Source organism: Bacillus rossius, chromosome 1 (assembly GCF_032445375.1).
Source record: "Bacillus rossius redtenbacheri isolate Brsri chromosome 1, Brsri_v3, whole genome shotgun sequence".
Classification (NCBI taxonomy): Eukaryota; Metazoa; Arthropoda; class Insecta; order Phasmatodea; family Bacillidae; genus Bacillus; species Bacillus rossius.
Window position 1 is genome coordinate 78,184,117 of NC_086330.1, and position 13,152 is coordinate 78,197,268.

The following is a 13,152-nucleotide window of genomic DNA, read 5'->3' on the forward strand; positions in this document are numbered from 1 at the left end:
CAAGAAAAACCAAACTCAACAAAGCCGGACCAGGATTCCATCCCGCGTCCTCTGGGATGGGAGTCCAGCATCCCCACGCTCCATGGCTGTTTGTCATTGCAACAAGAAGAAAATATTATTTGCAGCAACACAAATATTCACTATGCATTTTGATATTTTAATATTTTGTTTCTTGTACAATGATTAATTACAGATTGATAAACAACAGAGCCCATAATTTACTCTGCTTTATTTGTTGGACTTGCTGCCTGTTTTCTACAGCTTGTGATCACACTCACATAACACTCGTCATCATCAGCGTTAATTGCTGTAACATTTCATCGTTTATTTTATGCCATGATCTCTTTTTATATTCTGTAAAATTTAAAAGCGAGGTTGTTAAAACTGGTCTATCTCCCCTTTGGCTTCTGTATCCGCTGTTCAGTAAGTTCCTGGCACAATTTCTTCACCTCATCTTCTACGGCAAAGCTATTTCTAATATCGTAACATGGGACATATGGGTATGGTGCAGGCATGCTTTTCACTTGCTTAGCGGTGAGTAGCAAAAAAATAGAACACCTCCCTCTTTTCAACTTTCTGTCCATCACTGCTGTGAAGCCCTAGATTATCATCTCAAAGTGGGCAAAAAAAAATAAGAGTCCTATAATACTAGCTTATCGGAAGAGACATGAACTTTTCGCAATAGCGAATTTTTGTCGCAGAAACGTGAATTTCATCATTTTGATGGGTTTTCGCGAAATGTTAACAATTTTGAAATATATTCACGAAATTTGAAGTTTGAAAAGCATTTCTGTTGAGGTTATTTTTTTTTCATAACAGAACTGCTGCACGAAAATTACGTTTATTTAATAATCACAGAATACAAAATCATGTCACACAATTAAAATTAATGAGGCATTCAACAAAAACATACTTCATATTAATTGAATTGAAAATGAAAACCTTCACCCGAGTATGAAACGTAACTTACTAACGTAAATGTACCATGCCCTATCGGCGTGTAATGTTGCAGAACCCTGCCCTCCTAATTAAATAATTTTTCTTTTAAACTATTTTTATGAATGTAAATATTTCTTAAAAAGTCTTTCTAATGATATTTTACCGTTTGTTATATATTTTGGGTTGATATTTTTTTTACTTGCTATGTTTTTAAGAAGGTATTTTGTATTTTATTGGACATTTTTAATCATTACTATTTTTTATGTAATTATTCACAAATGAGCCACTGTACTAGAATTTTACCTGTTTAGGCCTACTTTTTCAGGTTATTTCTAAATGATTTTAATTTGGTAAAGTAATTTGTATTATAATTGCTGTTTATAATGTGCATTAACGTGTTGGATGATTCTAAAACACTGTACTGTGTCTGGGCTGGTGTGATGGTTAGAAAGAGAGGCATGAGAGGCCTGTGAGTGGAAGTGAGAAAGGAACAGTGCTTCCCCGCCAACCGAGATAACGACGGTAATTCCCCCCCCTGCATGGGAACTGAGTGATAACTGCTCTCTCACGGTGTGGGAGAGAGAACGAGAATGGAAGTCCCCGATTTCGATGTGAAATTGAAAAGAGACAGATCAGGGGAAGCCCAGTGTTCTGTGTGTAAAAGGTTTTTTCATGTATTGTAACTCGTTCTGTGATTGGCTTGTATCTGTAAGCATGAATGAAGCGTGCTTGTGATTGGTCGGTGAGGTCATGTGACGTCTACTCCCTGCGTGGAGGAGACAGTGGCAGGATTTCACCAGTCGTCTGTCGAACGCTGGACGAGTAGGTCGCGTTCGATGGCTTCTCGCTAAATTATAATGTAATTTACGAAGAGATAATTTCACGTTGGTGGTCGGAGCCAGGCCTATTATTAAATCAACCTAATTTTCTATATATTTCGTTTCGGGTATAACTTAACTAGAAATTGCGGCCACCTTCGTAGGCGTTTTGGCTCGGAGCGAGATTCGTTTTCGCTGGGTGCGGCAGGTCGCACCATCTTCGTGTACTTGCAGTAAAACATTACTGAAGGACTTCATCTACGCTATTATTTTTCGGTAATTTCTCATCATGCGAGCTACCAGCAGTTTTTCGACGGGCAGATGTATATGGACTGAATGAGTAACCTCTTTTGAAAGTGTTTGGAATCGTCGGTGCATTCTATTTGAAAAAAAATAAAAAACAACAAAAATTACAATCGGCGTTGAACTGTTTTATTTTGTATATAACGAACCGTTATATTTGGCGCCCGGCCGCGCGGCTTGAATTTGGACACGACCCTGAGAGCAAGACGGACATTTTCGGCGGTAAACAAAGATGATCTCCCAGAACTTTCGCCGCAGCTGAGCGACGAATGCGGCGAGAGTTGACTGGCTGCTTCAGCGAGTGAAGTGTTCCAGAGAAACGACGGAAAACGGTACTTCGAGGGACAGAGCGACCCAAGGCGTCATGGGACTTCGGGCCTGTCTCATCGCGGGACATCGAGATCGTCGCATCGCGGGACTTCGAGATCGTCACTTCGCGGGACAACGTGGGATGAGTCGCCGATAATAGCAAGTGGAAAAATTAAGAGAAACTATGTTATTTATATGGGTTTTGAGAATTTAACTAATATTTATGGTAAAATTTTGTAATTTGTATATTTCATTATGACGATTAGTAGCCCAGTTGAGGTTATGGGAGGTCAGACCAAATCTTGCAGTTACTTTTGTCAATGAACCAGAAAATGGAACAGGGACAACAGGAAATGAAACAAAACAGTCAGGAAATGATGCGGGACATGACACAAAAAATTGAACGGGGACAACAGGAGTTGAAACAGGAATTAAAACAGGATCTTACTAGTAAAATTGAACAGGGACAGAATGAAACCAACAACAAAATAGATCAGGGAATTCACAAAATTGAGGTAAATTCACAAGAGATTGCTAAGTTAAGGAGTGAAATAGGCACACAGTTGCGACAGGAATTCGGCAGGGTGGAGAACAAATTTGATGACTTTAAAATTAATGAACAGATAGCCACAAGTACAAACAAAGTAGATGGGTGTGCAAATAATGTGGCAGAAATGCAAGTGGAAAGGGAACTAACTAGTTTAGGAACTTGTGAAATGAAAGTAATAGTGTCAAAAGAAAATATTGAATTCTTTGGACATGATGTAAATGAAAAAATAAACATTGAAAACACATTTGAAAAATTTCATGATGAAGTAAACAGGGAATGTTCGGATAATGTAGAGAAAACATTTTGTAAAATAAGAGTTAATGGACATGTGAACAGGATTTTGTGTAAACAGATGAAAAAAGTAGAAATTGAAATGCAAACGTTCTCAGATACACTTAAGGATGAGTTTGCTGAGGAATTGATCGGTGAATTGAGTTTTGCAGATTGCGGAGAAATGATAAAAGGGAGATTTTGTCAAAATGTAAGCAGTAATGTAAGAAGATGTGGGTTGTGGGTACTGAATAGGGTACAAACTGAAATTTTCGCACCGATACATGTGAGTAAAATTATGCAACAGGATCAGAGGTTTTTTGTGTGGAAGCATGTGTACAGAACTATCGCCGAGATAGTAAACAGTTTTTTGTTCTGTTCAAAGGCAAAAGAAAGTAATAGTAAATGGACAGGGGTGATGCAACCTCTGGAAACAGTGTATGTTGGCGTGTTTGGCCCACGGCCGAGATGGAGAGGTAGAGTCAAAACTAGTTTTGTCGTGTTTGATGTTTTTTAAATTTTTTTGCAATTTTTGCCATTTTTTTGTAAAGTTTTTCAGAATTTTTTGGTATTTTTTGAATTGTGTACTTTTTAATAATGTTTTGTTTTTGTAGAGTTTTTGTATTTTTTTGAAGAATAGTTATGGTGTAATGTAGGAATGTACAAAATATTTATGACAGCAAATTTTTAAGATGAATAATAAGGATTTTAAAGAGAAGGAAGATAAATACATCAAAGTTAATGTGAATATTTTCTGTTGTAATAATAATAATGGTATAAATTATTTTTGAGTAGACAGTTATTAAATATTATGTGAAGAAATGCTTACATTATGAGAATTGCATTGCACTTGGCTAATGTTTGATTTGTTTAATGCTGTGACATGGGAAGATGTTGACTAAAATTTATTATGAGTTATTTTTTTTTTTTGAGAAAAGATACAATTTTGAAATGGTTAAATATTTTAAATTCAAGTGCCACACATATTGGTAATGCTAAATGTTTATTTTGGATTAAATGACAGGGTGACAACATCCTATATTAAAGGTGTGAAATGTAATGCTATACGTTAATGAATAACAGTCGTCGAGTTTTGAAGCTGCAGAAGCAGGTGTGTGTTAATGATGGCCAGAGTTTAGGTGAATTTTTGTATTGCCCAAAATAATGCAGCAAAGGTATTTTTTTGGTGTAATGTGTTTTGTGAGGCAGCTGGGGGGCCAGGAGGTTAATTTTAAATGTGTTTCCGGCATGGAGTCCGATGTTTTTTTTTTGCAAGGGTGAGTCCCTTCTCCTTGGTCGCTCCCACCCCTCATCAATGTTAATATATATGCTGCTGTTGCTGAAAGGGGAGGTATGATTTGAAACCTGAGGAAGGACATTAGTTCATGTAATTTGTTTTTGGAGAGTAGAAACATACGATTGTATCTTAATGAAGTATTTGTCACGCCATGACTATAGAATTGTCAACTTGTTGTTTATGGAAAATTAAGAGAGGTATGTAAAGCATAAAACTTGATGTGTAATGACAAGTGCAGTGTATGTTTGTGTATAGCTTTGTATAATTTTTTGTTTTAAATTTCGTCAAAAGGTTAGCCGAGCTGACTAGCAGCTAAAAGGGTTGTAATTGAGCATCCCTTACCTTTCGGCTAGCTCGGGAGTTAGGAAGAAGGGAGTAAAGAATGGAGAAGAGAGTTGGTAAAACTTTGTGTATTGTTATGTGTAATAGGTTAGCCGAGCTGACTAGCAGCTAAAAGGGTTGTAGTTGGGCGCCCCTTACCTTTCGGCTAGCTCGGGAGTTAGGCATGATGGAGGAAAGGAACTGTGTGTATTTTTTATGTCTGATAACAATGTTTTTGTTTGTTTTTTATTTTATAGTTAATGATACTAGGAAATGTAAGTGAATAATGTCAAATGAAAATGCAGAGTGTTGATAACAGAATTAAGTTTGTGTGTATTTAATGTAAATATTATGAGTTGTAACATTCTAATAAGAAAGTTTGAATATGTTTAGTGATGATGTAGTGGGTTATAAAAAAGTTTTTTAAAGTTTTACATACTTAATTTAATGTTTTTTAGAGTTGTATTTGTGGTGGAAAGTTTACTATGTGAGTTTCAGTGTCCTAGGAATTTGATGAATCTGTTTAGAAATTATAGTTCGTGTGTTATCATGTTGAGCAGACTAAGTATGAGTTTGAAATAAGTTTTATCCAGTGGTTGAAGTTATGATAGAGGTATTGTGAAGATACTTACAAATTTATAATTTTAGAATTTGATAAGTTGTTTTTTTGGATGGGAGTTTGGGAAAATTTTGTGTCAACAGTTTTGAAGTAATAGTGTTGTCAAGTTTTTGTTAGTGCAGATATGAAGAGTGGAGATATTGGTGGATTTGTGGGTTAAAGTGGTTGTTCCATGAGATTTTGAGGAGTTTGTCAGAAGCAGCAGAGAATCAGACTAACAGTGGTTTTTAAGGGATTTTAAAGGAGATTATTTGTTTGGAGGTTATTTGTCGTCGTCGTTGAGGTTGGAAATTTTTATCATCGTTAAGGTGGTCATGGAGACGTAATTCCTGGAGTTGAAGATTTGTTGTCGTCGTCGAGGTTTCTGCCGAGGTGTAAGTTTTTGAAGATGTTGAAGTTTTTGTGTTTATTTGTCGTCGTTGAGGTAGTTATGGAGGATATTACAGCTGGTGATGAGGTTCCACGGTTGTAAAAGTAAGTTGTTCAGAGTTTTTTGTTGTTATTGAAGAGTCTTCGTTGACCAGGGGGTGTCTGCTTGAAGCTTATAGAGAAACCAGTTTCAAAGTTATTTGTATTTTGCACTGATGAGAGGGAGATAACCATTTGTGGAGAGTTGTTGACCCTTTGTAGTAAGGGAGATGTTTTCAAATTTTTGGCTTTTTGACAAGGAATTAATATTGCAATATTTAAGGAACAGATTTTGAATTTATATATAAACAAGTGTTTTAATTACTGGATGCATTTATTTCTCAGGAAGTTTTGTATTCATTTTGTACAGATTATGTTTTTCACTTTTGTAACTTTTCAATTAAATGTAGTGTTAATTTAATTGAAAAGTTGGGGGGTAATGTAATGTTGCAGAACCCTGCCCTCCTAATTAAATAATTTTTCTTTTAAACTATTTTTATGAATGTAAATATTTCTTAAAAAGTCTTTCTAATGATATTTTACCGTTTGTTATATATTTTGGGTTGATATTTTTTTTACTTGCTATGTTTTTAAGAAGGTATTTTGTATTTTATTGGACATTTTTAATCATTACTATTTTTTATGTAATTATTCACAAATGAGCCACTGTACTAGAATTTTACCTGTTTAGGCCTACTTTTTCAGGTTATTTCTAAATGATTTTAATTTGGTAAAGTAATTTGTATTATAATTGCTGTTTATAATGTGCATTAACGTGTTGGATGATTCTAAAACACTGTACTGTGTCTGGGCTGGTGTGATGGTTAGAAAGAGAGGCATGAGAGGCCTGTGAGTGGAAGTGAGAAAGGAACAGTGCTTCCCCGCCAACCGAGATAACGACGGTAATTCCCCCCCCTGCATGGGAACTGAGTGATAACTGCTCTCTCACGGTGTGGGAGAGAGAACGAGAATGGAAGTCCCCGATTTCGATGTGAAATTGAAAAGAGACAGATCAGGGGAAGCCCAGTGTTCTGTGTGTAAAAGGTTTTTTCATGTATTGTAACTCGTTCTGTGATTGGCTTGTATCTGTAAGCATGAATGAAGCGTGCTTGTGATTGGTCGGTGAGGTCATGTGACGTCTACTCCCTGCGTGGAGGAGACAGTGGCAGGATTTCACCAGTCGTCTGTCGAACGCTGGACGAGTAGGTCGCGTTCGATGGCTTCTCGCTAAATTATAATGTAATTTACGAAGAGATAATTTCACGTTGGTGGTCGGAGCCAGGCCTATTATTAAATCAACCTAATTTTCTATATATTTCGTTTCGGGTATAACTTAACTAGAAATTGCGGCCACCTTCGTAGGCGTTTTGGCTCGGAGCGAGATTCGTTTTCGCTGGGTGCGGCAGGTCGCACCATCTTCGTGTACTTGCAGTAAAACATTACTGAAGGACTTCATCTACGCTATTATTTTTCGGTAATTTCTCATCATGCGAGCTACCAGCAGTTTTTCGACGGGCAGATGTATATGGACTGAATGAGTAACCTCTTTTGAAAGTGTTCGGAATCGTCGGTGCATTCTATTTGAAAAAAAATAAAAAACAACAAAAATTACAATTGGCGTTGAACTGTTTTATTTTGTATATCGAACCGTTATAGGCGTTGTAGTACATACTAACCACAAAAGAGTGCATTCGGGGCTTTCAAAATATAAACGCTCAATTTGTTCATAGATAAATAAATTGATTTTAATTAATGAAACAAATTATGTACACGAGATATATTTCTGGAATACGTGCGAGTGAAGCCTAAATTTTATTTATTTTATGATTTAAATATTAGTAGGGAAAGTATTGAATGGTTAGTCATGTCTTCTATGGATTTTATAAGTTGATATATCCAATTTATCGCGGTCATCTTCTTCCTTTCTCTTACTAGGTTTTTTTTTATAAATTGCTTCGTCGTTGGTTGTCAAAATAATTTTTGTTTTTTGTTAGAACGTTTGAAGGATTCTAGGCCTTTTAAAAAAGACCTCCGAAGAGAGTAAACGTTATTCGGGATGAACGGCTATTTTCTCCCGAAATACTCTAAATTGATCCGGGACAACCGCAGAGTGCGTTCTATAGCTGACGACGACGAGTTGATTGTAACTTCTGCAATTTTAGTGACGGAATTAGGCAAATTTCCGAACTTCAAGAGAATATTCAACCGCGTCGGTCGAAACGGTTGTTGGTGATTAACTACGAGAAAGACATTTAAAATCTTTGGAACGACTCCGGAAGGAAGACATCAGAAGCTTCTAGCGTTTGTCAGTGCCGACCTCGACACCCGGAGGACGAGTCCTTGTCGTGACGACATCCCGCTGTCGTCGAACGTGGCAGTGTCCTCTTCTGCGAGCAGACCGTTTGGTGAGGTTCATCTGTTCTGATATTACCACTTTCCAGAGCCAGAGGGACGTCAAGTTGCTGCGGAACGAGATGTCAAATTCGCCGTAGCGTTAAACATTCTTTTCAGTTTCAATCAATTGCCTACCCAAATCCAGGAAGATTCCCAGTAGTCCTGAACCATCGCTCGTGTTCTCCGAAATACTAGTTTAGTCGGTAGACTACACGCAAAACGTATGTTGAAATACAATGAAAGTTCGTTGTAGCGAATACGGTCTATAACGTAAAGTCCGCTATAACGATAATTGCCATCGGCACCGTCAGTTTTGCATATGCTGCGTAGGATAAAAATTTTGGAAATAACTAATGCAGCGTGGGCTCATTTTCGCTATAGCGATAGATTACACACCTGTAATTTTGCTCTAAAACAATGAGAAAACATCTACAATTTCCTTAATAAATGATAAACAGCTTAGCACAATTCCACGCGTCCGGCAAATGAAACAACGCGCATGATGTGGCCGTCTTGGCAACACCGCACAAGGTGGGGCCCCACAGCGAGCATAGCTTGCCTCGCGGCGACGAAAGCAAGTGTCGTTAAACCACTGCGACAGGGCCCTGCTGCGAGCATTACTTATTTAGAATCACGCCGACTGTAGCCCGTAAATGAGCATAACTCGTCTCACACTTGCATCGTAAGCGTTGCGTACGGTGTAGTTTCAGTGTAAGGCACTACGTGTATTGTTGTTTACACGGAACTTGTCGAGCTCGTCTCTTCTAATCAAAACGAAGCGGCGTCTGAAGATGATGACAATAATGACCAAGAACCAAGTGACGTATCTGTTCCGTCGAAAACGTCAATGATGGAGGCACTTGACACAATCAGTCGTTTTTATCAGCATACAAATGCTTCTACGAAAGATTTGATGAACTTCCAAGAGGTCCAGTCGTTTATTTTGTCCGTAAGTCTAGTTAAATCAAGGCAAACAATATTAATTCGTTTTTAAAAAGTGATTTTTAATTTTGTGTTATTTTCCAAGGGTCTGTACTAGTGATTATTTTTGTGTTACTGACCAATTGTCGGAATAATTATTTTATATAATTTGTATGGTCCAACGTAATTAGAGATTTTTTAAAAAAATTTTTTGTGTTTGACATTTTTCATAGGTGTCAACGTGAGTAATAATGTGACAAATTTTAAAATAAATTTCACTACATCTTTGATTTTACATATTGTTAGTAAGTGTTCGAAACTCCGCGAATATGCACCCGATATCATCAGCTTAGCGCACATCTCCAGCAAACCAGCTGCGGTCAAAGCGACAGGAAGCGGCCGGCATGACCTTGCGTGACCCCGCCCGCCCGTCTCCATGTAAACAAACAGCTGTGCGCTTAGCCACGATGTGCGTGACTGCCTTATCACGGCCACGCGGTCTCATATTTCGCAGTCGGCAAGTGCTGATATAGCTTAAAAATGTTATTTTAGTAAGTTTTATGTATATTTCCTTTACTATGTTGTGGATTTCCATAGTAAAAACAAGTGAGAAAATAATATATTTTAAAAATGCTACAAAAATAAGATTTCTTTTTTTAATTTTGGCTATAACGAAAATTCGCTATAACATAAACTTTTGGCACCGTATAAATTTACGTTATAACGGACCTTTACTGTACAACTAGTTAGGAAAGGCTTCACTCTTACGTACTAAAAGAAGTTATAACTCTCACAGTAAAATTAAATTATAATTGTAATTTAAATGGTTGATTATAAATATATTGTGACTCTGGTTACTGTGTGAAGTAAACGATATTTAATTCTAATCGTGCGAAAGATCCTTTTTCATTTGTCTAATTTATAAGTCAGTAGTCCAAAGGCGCCCTTAACATATAAATTTATGTACCGACTAAGGTTCGCTGTAAATAGCACTGGCAGTCAATGGCAGTGAGGTATTCCTTAAGAGAATCTGGATACTAATGCATCAAGTCATTGAGGAAAGTATTAGGTACCAGACGAGTATCGTCTACCAACGATAGCTTATTCGACGGTCTTAGTAATTTCCATACTGCCAGCATATCTGTTGGCCCGCCAGAATTGTCAAGCCAGAAGCTGAGGCATTTCAAAATTGGCTACAGCAGTTTGAGGCGGGTAGCATACATTAGAAAATGTAGTTTATTTGGCTGGAGACAGGGAGCGTGCTGTGCATGCAAAGAGAACTATCGATATCATGCTACGTTCACGATCTCTATACAGGCATCACGTAACCAAACATTTATGACGATGCCAGATAAGCCTGGCTGGATTTTCATTCTCATACGGCGACAAAACAGATAATTTTATGAAGATTGAACTTGTGTTTGAAATGGAATTAACACATAGGAAAATTTTTTCTGTTAAATAATTAAACTGTAATTCTCTAACTTACAATGCAATGGATTTCAACTTCGTATCATTCGGAAAATAAAGTTTTTGGACGTAGTCTTAAAATGGGAGGGAAAAAAAAGTTTATCTAATGGAAAAATGAGATTCATGGTAAAATTTTTTAAAATATTATTTTAGACGTGTTGACTTTGTAATGTTTCACTGCAAAGTGCAAACGTGAATAACCTGTTAACTAATCAGCGGTAGTTACCATTTACTGATCCCTATGGATGCTGTATTTCTAGGGCTGCGTGCAATGTTTACAAACATGATTTCGCATTATTAATTTTTTGAATTCCCTTAACATTTGTGTGAAAGGTTGGTGTTACTAGGCTCATCACATATAATTACTTGTTTTGTTACAAGTTGTGATTGCGATTTCGTGTAAGGTAGAAATCGGCAGAAATGCCGAAAGTTGTAGAGTCTGCCTTGACTCGAGCAAATGAGTTCTCTGCTGAAGGCTTTCATTCCAGTGACAGAAAGATTTTGTTTTGTAAGTTCTGTAACGCATGTGTGAGTTGGGAAAGAAGAGACCCTGTAGTAAAACATATAAAAAGTAAGAAGCATATTAATAATAAAAGAATTTCAAGTGCAAAAAAGGCCATCCTTCAGCAAACGATTGGTAGCAGTTTCCAGGTTGTTAACAAAAGAAAAGATGCAGCTGATAATTTTGCACTCAAGACTACAACAGCATTTATGAAGGCAAATATTCCTCTTGAGAAACTACAGGAACCTAACATCAGAGACTGGATGCATGAATTTGTTGAAGGTTAGTTGTAAATATGTTTTTTGTCGAAAATTCTTCTACAGCCTCTACAGATCAGGCCGTATGTATTTACTAATTATTGCAAATTGGGTTTGACATTTACAAATTGTTATAAGCTAACAAATACTAGCATCATTATTTATCTCTTTCAGTAATAGTAGTATTCAAATAGCTACAATTATTGGGGATTATTTTTCAGGGGCTGGAGATTTGACAACAGTCAGAACATTGAGAGAAAAGTACGTAGCAGCTGAGGAAAGCTTTGCCACCATTAAAGCTGAAATTGCTGGAAAATATCTAGTAGTTTTGGCTGATGAGACCACAGACAAGAGAGGGAAGTGCGTCTTTGTTGTACTTTTCCGCCTCATGGAACCAAATGTGTCTCAGAAAGTTTTCTTGCTGGTGTTCATTTCCTAGAAGCTGCCAATTCTACCCATTGTTCCAGAGCTGTGCTAGATTCTTTGAAAAAGTATGATGTTAGATACGATTCATTAGTTGCTTTCATCAAGTGATGGGGCTCATTACTTGTCCAAGTGTAGTGACTGTCTCAAAGTCATTCTGGGTGACGAAGTATTGCATGTACAGTGCTGGGCTCATAAGCTCTGCAATGTAGGCAATATCTGGCCGAAAGTTTGTACTGAACTCAACAATGCAGTTGTTAAGTGCATGGCAGCGTTTCAGAATACTAGGAAATGCAAACATTTTTACACACAGTTTCTGACAGAGAAATATTCAGGCACTGACAAGAAAATTTGTCAGTTTCCTGTTCCAGTCCTCACTCGCTGAAACAGCTGGTTCAAGTCAGTGTTGTATGTTTCTGAGTATCTGACTGACATACTAGTTGAGTTTTTCGGTTCAAACGAAATGCAAAACTCGCCAAATGCAGGAGTACAGTTTTTCAATGCTATTCCGAAGTCAGATATTCAGAAAGTACACATCCAAGCCGTGTTTGTTTGAGAACATGCTGCACAGTTGATGGAACTTATAGACTGTCTGGAGGGGTCTTCATATCCAACCAGCCATATTCTTTGTGGTAAACTTTCGAAACTGAAAGATGGTTTTTCAGTAGCAGCAAATGGGATTTTTGAATCTGAAACTGCTACTTTACTAGAAGATTTAGGAAGCAAAGTTCTACAGGCCGAAGTAAAGCAGACACTCCAGCGTACTGCATCACTTTCCATGGATAAGCTACAAGAGCAAATGTCAAGAGATCCTTGCAGGAAGACATTTGAAGTGGTGGGAAAGCTGTTCAACCCTTCTAGTGTTGTCCTCAATGACGTGAACAGGAGCTTGGTCACATATTTCAAACCCTTCCTGGCATGAAACATACTGTTTTGACACCATTCGACATTGCTTGTGGTTACACACGATTTAAGGAAATCGCTAAAGTAGAGGCAGAAAAGAAACAGCCTGATGTTGTAGAAGTGCTTCTTTCCATGAAGCATGACTTTCCTGCTTTTGTTTGTGCTGCACTGAGGGCTGTTTGGCTGCCATGTTCGAACGTTGACAGCGAGAGGTGTTTTTCTTCCTATGGTACAGTTGTGACAGATAGGCGGCACAACTTACTGGAGGAAAACAGAGATCATGACTATGTTTTCTTTTGACCAGTCTTAGTGACATTTCTAAACTTTTTGCTGGCAAAAAAACAGTTTCAACAAAAAAATTTTATTCAAGCTCATCATTGATTAAGATTCATATCAGTTTGATGTGTACATGCATGTTGTGTTGTGTCAGTTTGTTAAGGGTGTAAAA

The 13,152-nt window shown here is 37.4% G+C and overlaps 1 protein-coding gene across 10 annotated transcripts in view; it reads right to left on the minus strand.

The window, feature by feature from the left end:
• Positions 1-13,152, minus strand: part of LOC134538168 (uncharacterized) — a 129,353-nt gene that overhangs the window by 22,053 nt on the left and 94,148 nt on the right. The window lies entirely within an intron of this gene.